Raw genomic sequence first — 8,584 nt, forward strand, 5'->3', positions numbered from 1 at the left:
AGGGACTTATTCACGTCTAATGTTGTAAATATTACTGTTGGGATCCCTGAATAACATTGTTATTATCCAGAGGTAAAAACATCAGCCAAAGAGACAGAGTTTAACAGGCAGGAAACAAGAGGAGACGTTTTCACTGCTGAAGCTCATCCACAGTTTGAATGAGTCTGCTGTGTGAACTGAGGAACACAAACAGCTGATTTAAAGATCCATGAACGGCATAAAATAACTTTTAAGTATGATAATTATATGTCTGCTGGTATTTTTTTTAATACTGCCAGGCAGCAAGAGAGCAGCTCCAGATTCAAATCATAGGTTTGGTCTGAAGGAGGCGTCACCGAGTTCGCTTTAATGAAACAGGCAAATAAAATAAATAAATAAATAAATAAATAAATCATTGGAAAGTGAATGTTAAATAAAAAATAAATCAGAAAAATAAATGATGCAGCACATTTATAAAATACACACTCTGAGAACGCTAACATGCCAATGTTTAGAAACTCATATGCACCATGTTAATTTGGCATTTTAGCATGCTAATAGTTGCTAACTCGCAAAACATAAAGAGCAGCTGGAGCTGGTGAGAATTTGATTGGTTTCTAATCAAATACCTGCAAAAATGTAAGTGTTGGAGACATTAAAATGTTGACCTGATGATAGCAATAGAAGATGGGACATGGGATCACCAAAGTCAGTGGGATTCATCCTCTGGGGTTCATGAATGTTTATTCAAAATTTCACTGTAGTCCATCCAGTAGTTCAGATCAACATTCACATCTGTAGACCAGATGTGGCTAAAAATAGAGCCAAGACAAAGAAGAGTAAAAAGACCAGGAAGTACATGATGTGTCTTATCTCTTATTCCCATTGTCGCTTCCTGTTTTTCTGTGAGCTCTGTTGTCATTGAGATTGTATTATTTAGATCAGTTGTGTCTGAGTTTGTCATCTTGGGAAGCTTTTGTTGTTGTTATGTTGTGATTTATTTTAATGATGACATGTCATCATCTCCTCGGGGCAGGTATCTCTGCTGTGTTTGTTCCTGACTGAATCTCTTTTATATGAATTTATTGAAATCACTGGACCTCACATGTTTTATCATTGTGTATCAAGCTTTAATGTACTGTGTGTCTTCATATTCTATTTTAGCTTGAGTACAGTCTATGAAGCCTGTGATCTCTTTGTATTCTCCTAGCTGTGTGAAGGTGGTGACACTGCTGGCGGTAGCCGCCACATTGACGGGATTTTAATTTGTCTCGCTCAGGCTGCCACCTGGCAGCGTGTGTTAATCGTGTAGACGCCACTCGAACGATTTAACAATAATAACAGACCTGTTTAATAGAAATGAATTACCGCTCTTATACAGCGAGGGCCTGTCAATCCCAGCAACTCTGAGCACTGACTCAGGCGGAGGGGGGGCGGTCAGCAGGAAAACTGGAGCTCACTTCTCACTTCTCGCCTCTGCAGTAAAGTGATAAGTGAGACTGTCAGAGCACTGAAGACCTGCCTCCAAAGACAGGCAGCTGTCAGGTTAAAAATCATGTCACTGTAAGCTGCTGTTAGAGTCACTCCACTGCCTGTCTGTGCAACAGTCAACAGCAGAGTTAATCTCTGTGATAAACCACATTAATTATATGTTCTGGGAAGTCAGAACCCATGCAGGACTTCCAAGGGGAATAAAGTTAGGTTACCACTGAAATTTTAGTTTCTATTTGGAAGGTTTTCTGCATTTCACAGCAGGACTGTGAGTTAAAACCACTCAGTGACAGTAAACAGACTGATTTTCAGATCAACATACTTATACAAGACCATTAGATGGTTAATTAAAAGGGTTTTGTTATTCATAACAACCAAAAACACAGGAAGTCAGCCACTTTACTGCAGGGCTCAACTCTCCCCACCCTGCTCACTTACAGCTATTGTTTTATCTTGAGTAAAATATGTTCAATGGCTTTTTAGCAAAGAGCTAACTAAGAAGATTTTTCATGCCTGTACACTAAATATGTCACTGGAGCCAACAACCAGTTAGCTTAGCACAAACGTTGGTAACATTCCCCCTTTTTCAAGGATAAGTGGCTGTCACTTAAAAAAAGTTTGTTTTCTTACGATCTGCATTAGCATATTAACGTATTGTAGGCTTTACACTCACATCCCAAGACACTGCAGCTTGGAGTTGTTGCTAACGTTAGTATGCTGCAGTTTGCATGATAACATTACTACAATTGGCCTGTTGACATAGTTGCCAGTGTTTAGATGTTTAGTGTTAACACGAGATCGAGGTCTGTATTCTAACACTTAAATCTGAATTTCTTTAGTGTTAGAGTGACAGTAAATAAAAAGGTTTTGCTGACTGGTGGCAAAATTAGAAATAAAGTGAGTATTAAGTAGAAATGTGGAAATCAGTGAGAACATTGATGTCAAACGGAGAAACACTTGATGAGCTGCTGCAGCGACAGTAGATGTTTCAGTCTGACTGCAGTTAGCCGCTCTGTGACGGATACTTAACAATGACTGGAAACTCTCTCCCACTACAAACAGTAAGTAGCCTCACATGCCTGCTTGTTTATGGCATGCTACCCAGCCAAAAAGGCATTGTTTTATTGTTCCTTTACACAATGTGAGTTGTTAAGCCTGAAAATGAACTCATATTGTATCAACAGCATCTGGTCTTGGTTCATTTTCTTGGATTGATTCTAATGTGGGAAGATTGTGTCTGCAGAAGAGCTGGTTTAGTCTTTTCCTAAGTGTCTTTTTAAAGATGGATATATGCAATGAATTGAGAGAAGTTTGGAAAGGGGTCTGGCATAATTTTTCAACTGATCATGTCTAGAAAAATACAGTATTTTGTTGACTATTTGTGTTGGCAGTGACTTTGTTTTTCATTTGTCTCATTTATTTCATTGGTAATAAAACTCTTCACGTCCGCCTACCTACTTCCACTTGTTACATTTTGCATTGAGCCAAAAGCACTTTGGGCCCACTGACATTTAAAAAGCAACAGGAACAACTTTCTCTATGCATTTATCATTTACCTCAGCTGTAATCTAGTCACCGCTGTGTTCATACTCCCACAACATCTCAAATCACTTTCTCCTGTCAAAAGTTGACAGCAGACGGAAACCGACTGATTCAGTCCCATCACTTCCTCAGCTATAAATCTGAGACTCATCTGATCTGATAAAGATATATATATGTAAACGCGATCCTATGCAGCCGCGCGTGTTAAAGTAACTGGGGCGACTCATTTTGTTTTTGTCGTCTCTCAGGTATGTATCTAGGTTGTTGGAACAGGTTTGTTCTGTGGTGCCTGGCAGCTCGGCTCTTTCAGCTCAGCGTCTGAAGATTAATGAGCTGTCAGTGGCGAGGGAGGCATTAAAAGACAGCCCTCCCCTGGTCAGAAAAGATAATTACTGTTGATCACTAGTGCTGTAAGAGTAATAACCGTCTCCCAGTCTCTCTGCTCATCGGTCTGTGGCTACCTGCCGACACGTCTCCCTGCCTGTCTCTCTGCTAAGCTGTCTGGATACATGTCAGAGATGTCACTGAGTAGGCCTTGTACAAACTTTGTTTCTCATCATTTATGATTTAGCATGACAACACTTTCGATAGTTTTCGTTTACAGGAACTTACCACTCTACTGCACATTGTCACTGAGCTTCAGCACATGACACAGGAGCAGCAAAACCTATCCAGAGGAAACACAATATCACTGTCTTCATTTCTACATAGATAGAAATATTATGTTCTGTGCAAAGTATCAAAGTTAGTAAAAACACGGGGATGTTTCAGTTATATGCAATTGAAACCATCCGCCATACCAATTATCCTTACAGGGTCACAGGGGGGCCGGCGCCATGAAATCAACATGAATAAAAGGAAATCAATGAATACACAAAACAAATCTTGTAAATCAGACACAATTTCAGGCTCAGGCTCTGGTTTGGACCTAGACTGGTTCAGGCTCAAGCTTGGGCAGAGAGACAGGTTAGGTTAATGTTAAGACTGCATCGCAATTCAGAAGATGCATCCTCTGAAGGCTGCATTTGAGGACCAAGGATTCCTTCAAATGTGTTTTCCTGGGCAATGTAGGAGCCAATAGTTCATTGCACGCTGGTGATGAATCAGTATGGAATCACTTTCCAAATGAGAATATGGCCCACCCTATCCGAAGATGCGTGCACGTAATGAAAATAATCTGGCAGCAAACACCAGAGAGCCCGAGGATCAACCTTCAAATGCAAGTATTGGGTTTCAGCCCAGATGAACAGCTAACAGTATCACTGTTGTTATAGCTACATGTTGTCAAGGTTGCTAGGCAACTGGAGCAGCACTTTACGATGCAACAGTAAGGACAGGAACAGCTGGTGACGAATAGTGGAAATCCTTGGTAGGCCAGACCGTCTCACTTCAGTTCGGCCTTTGAGGTCTAAGATGTCTACGAAGGCCACACCTTTGTAGATCGAGTCCTCCGAAGGATGTGGCCCTTGAGTCGGGACACAGTTCAGACAGAGCGACAGTTTCAGCCGTAGGCAGAGAGAAACTGCTTCATGCTCAAGCTTAGACAGAGAGACAGGTTTAGGTTCAGGTGTAGACAGATAGGTTTAAGACAAAATGTCAGTTTCAAATGAGTTGGGTTCATGTTCAGGCCTAGAGAGAGACAGAGGTTCTGGATTAGGTTTAACGTTCTCAGTATACGAACAGGTTTGGGTTTAGATGAACAAACTGTCTCAGCCTCGGGCTCAGACAGAGACACAGGCTCAGGCTCAGTCAGAGAGATGGGTTCAGCCCCACTGGAAGTGAATCTGACAGTGATGCTCAGCATGATCAGTGTTGGAAATGTGAGAAAAACAATGACACCATCCTTTAAGTTTACAGCTCACGAAAACACCTCCAGTCTTAGGAAGCTGTTGCAGCTGTGTTATATAATGTGGATGTCTACAGAGCGTTGCAACTTTGGCATTTATCAAAGCTGAGTTTGCACAAGACCCACAGAGAGTCTGTAGAGTTTGAACCTTCAGGAAACCTTCACTCTGAGACTTTGTTCACGATCTGAGGAAAACACGCTCAGAGCTCCCACACTGCTCTGCAACACGTTATCTGATGCAGCCTGAAGAGCTGGATTCATTACTGATCCATACTGTCAGCTGCACGGTGACACCAGCTGCAGGGATTGGTTGCTCACTGCAAGTGTCCATTTATCTAGTTTTAAAAAATTGTTTTGTCTGATGTCTGACGTCTGAAGGCCTTTGTTTAACGCAGGCCAAAGAAAAAAGTTGGTTTCATTCATGTGTGGTGCTACCTGACTGTCCTAGTTTCAGCTGCAGCTTCCTAAAAAGGTTTTTTTTTTTTTTTTTTTTCCCATCTCAGTCTTTTCATGTCTTTCCTCAGGTAATGGCAGCATGTTTCCCCTTCTGCTCACAAATATGAATGTAACAAGTACAAGGGAGAGAGAGTGAAAGAGCTTTTGTGGGAGCTTCATCCTGTGCACAATTGATATGTCAGGCCTGCACGTCAAAATGTGAAGTGATAAAAACGGTGTTTGAAAGCACGAGTTCAAAGTCAGTGGTTTTTCTTGAGCGCCTCTGAGTCTCTGTCTGTGTAACATAAACATCTTATACTTCCCACATCTCTCTTACATCTGCTTCTTCTTCCTTTGTGTCAGTGTTTCCCACCATTCAGGCCAGTCCGCTGCACATACACTAACTTCCCATTCCCTGCATTATGAAGAACGTTTTCCATATATTAGCCCATATAAATCACAGCATTGACACCACTCTGCCTCAGAGTAATGACCTCTCTTCATGTGGCTTCTTCAGAGCTGGCCCCTGGGTGCACACACAGATGCAATTACTTCACAGATGACATGCTTTTCATGTGGCGCGAGCTTCCGTGGATTGATTTACTTCATCTTTCAACTGGACCATTATCAGTTTGGATGGTCTGTAGAGAGCTGGAGCGGCGAATGGATCACACTTTTGTATGTGCGCCCACAAACACTTGAAAGTTATACAAGGCATCGAGGTTCTGTATTTGTACACTTCCTGAACAGAGAGACTTCTATGACTTACAGCACTTTAAATAAAAATACATTTTGTGGGAGAAAGAGCAAAAGGAAAATATCCTTAATGTAAGAATCATACTGTCTTTGATTGTGTGAAGTCATTTTTTTCAGATTAAGAGTTAAAATCTAGATCCGTCCTTTGGCTTTGACTATAATCCTGATTACACTGATGTGAATAAGCACACCTGACTAAAAATGATCATAATTAAAAATGTAGATACAATCCCATAAATAATAAATAAAATAAATAAATGAAAAGAAAAAAAAAACACAACGAAGTGCAAAAAAAAAAAAAAGAGTTGGCCGAAGTGTGATGCCTCTATGAGTGACAGAGCGATCTGGCAAAGAGCGATGAGCTGAGCAGGTCTTTACAAACAGCAGCAGGTGGTGGCGTTGATGGCAAGATGCTGATCAGGTGTGGAGGAAGACTGGCGGGAACAGGAGCTCAGGAGGCCCCGCCCAGGTGCGTGCACACACACACACACACACACACACACACACACACCACAGGGAAAATGAATACCTCTTCCCACGGTGCAGTCGTGGGCTGTCTGACAATCACAACAGAAACATGGTCAAATCTTTTGGTTGTGTCTACATCAGATTTCTGATGTGTTGAAATCTGTGGCCAAAATCCCAGAATGTGACCCAGCCAACCAGAGATGATGCACGCTACCGAACACTACCGAAAATCATATTTACCTCCACAACTTTATCGTTCTTTTCCCTGGTGACATCCAGCTTCATTTAATAATAATCCTCCTCTTTTGAGGTTTTTCAATGCAGAGACATGTTTTTTTCTATTTTCATTGTTCAACACACACTGTCTGATATTGTGTTGTCTGACACACAGTAACAAAGACTTTATTGGACCCATTCAGCACAGAGTGATCCACAATAACTTTAAGGTAGTTGTGACTGCTCAGTCTGCCTCCAACACAATAAAATCATAACAAATAATCGTACAGCTTGAATTAAAAAAAAAAGGCTTATAACGACTAGGTGTTATATTTAGTTTTTTAAAGAAATTCATAATAAAACATTCACAACAAATAACAAAATTGATTTATACCTGATGTAAGTTTAACCACATTTATGATGATAAATGTGACGTTTATGATGTTAAAGGAACTTCACTCATTGCCACAGGAAGAAAAATTAGCATTCACTTATTATTTGCCTTTTATTTCACCTGGGACAGAGCCATGGTCGTAAATATACACATACCTGCCGTTGGCCTGGACAGGTTTCACACTTCACCTCAGTTTCTTCTGCCTGTTGTCACAGCCTGTACATAATTTAGGATTCTTATCAATCTACTGATCAGAGAATGTTTTCAGAGCGATGAATCCTGTAATCTTCACACACTCATATTTTCCAATATGCTGCCTGTCACCTGAAGGCTCAGACCATAAGAGTTTTAAAATCTTCTCTCTGATCTCAAACATGCACAAACAAGAGCTGAAAATAATGGCACATCACACACTCCAGGATATTGGTAAGATTATCAACAGAGGGAGTAATCAGGGAATAATGCACCAACTCACATGATCTCACGGGGAAGCAGATGTCAACAAAATGGAGACAACAACTTGTTGTAACTGTCACACCGCGGTGAGGTCAAGTTGGGTTTTTGTCCTGTCTCCATGTCTTGTCTTGTCATTTCCTGTTTTATTTTGAAAAGTAACTCTCCTCTCATTTCAGGTCGCTTGCCCTTCCTCGTGTGTCTCGGTCTGATTGCCTGCTGAGTGTTTCCACCTGTCCCTTGTTACTCTGTGTATATGAGTCTGCGTCTCCCTTTGTCTTGTGCCAGTGTGTTCGTCTTCGTCCATGTCTGCGTGCGGTCACTCCAGCCTTACCACAGTCTTGTCACAGTCCTGTATCCAGTCGCATTTGGTTTTTGTTCTGGTTCCTCCAAGAAGAGTGATTTTCAGTTGTAAGTTTCATACCCTTAGTTTAGTTCCATTGCTAACGTTTTCATAGCATAACAAAGTCCAGGACCAGATTTCTTCTCCCATTGTCTGCAGGGGTGAATCAGGGTTAAATTGGCTGAAACCTCCTGGAGTTTGGACATGAAATGCAGCATACCTTCTCTGTCTAGCTGTAACAAGGTGGGCATATTTATGTTTACACTGAAGCAACCTATAAAAAAATCCTGTCAGGATGGAAAGTGAATGACAGTTGCCCAACATCATGTCAAGTTGAATCCATCTGTGAGCTTCAATATAAGATCCAGAAACACTCAATTTTTCATTTCACTCTCTCTGTGACCTCAGTGCATGTCTTTTGAACAGCAGGTCATCAGTTCAGCACATGCCTCTGAAATTGGCTGCTGGCACCATCCTGCATTATTAACTTCAGGCTTGGAAGCAATATACCTCCTCGCCAGGAGCAGCATGGTAACTGGGAGATCCTCAGCTGCTGGAGTCATACAAACATTACTTCCTCTAATTAAGGGTGGCAATGAAAGTGCAGAGTAATTAGTGACTGCAAGAGTCTGGGTGAAGAGCGCACGCAGCTTCACCTCCA

The 8,584-nt window shown here is 41.4% G+C and overlaps 1 long non-coding RNA gene across 1 annotated transcript; it reads right to left on the reverse strand.

Annotated features, from left to right (window-relative positions):
* Positions 1-4,854: 4,854 nt before the first annotated feature.
* On the reverse strand, positions 4,855-8,033 carry LOC139632531 (uncharacterized). The gene is made up of 3 exons (XR_011693581.1): positions 7,603-8,033; positions 7,283-7,343; positions 4,855-6,499 (listed from the first exon to the last, which is right to left on the reverse strand). It is a non-coding gene; the product is annotated as an uncharacterized lncRNA (long non-coding RNA).
* Between the last annotated feature and the right edge of the window lie 551 nt (positions 8,034-8,584).

The sequence above is a fragment of the Trachinotus anak genome, unplaced genomic scaffold (genome assembly GCF_046630095.1).
Source record: "Trachinotus anak isolate AG129_WGS33_773 ecotype Australia unplaced genomic scaffold, CSIRO_AGI_Tana_v1 ptg000015l, whole genome shotgun sequence".
NCBI lineage: Eukaryota > Metazoa > Chordata > Actinopteri > Carangiformes > Carangidae > Trachinotus > Trachinotus anak.